This window comes from Galeopterus variegatus, unplaced genomic scaffold (assembly GCF_000696425.1).
Source record: "Galeopterus variegatus unplaced genomic scaffold, G_variegatus-3.0.2 Scaffold16350, whole genome shotgun sequence".
NCBI lineage: Eukaryota > Metazoa > Chordata > Mammalia > Dermoptera > Cynocephalidae > Galeopterus > Galeopterus variegatus.
In genome coordinates, this window is record NW_007742461.1 from 1 (window position 1) to 235 (window position 235).

The window sequence follows — 235 nt, forward strand, 5'->3', positions numbered from 1 at the left end:
GCGCTCCTGCCGCAGGTTCGGATCCTGTATAGGGGTGGCCGGGGCGCTCAATGGCTGAACGTGGTGCGGACGACGCCAAGCCGAGGGTTGCGATCCCCTTACCGGTCACAAAAAAAATTTGTCCTCTCCTGTTAATTATAATGTAGAATAGTATTTGACACAATATACTTTGCGTAGTGTTAATTTAGTGGTATGTCAAGTGTTATGAGAATATTGGGTTCCATGCGCAATGAAG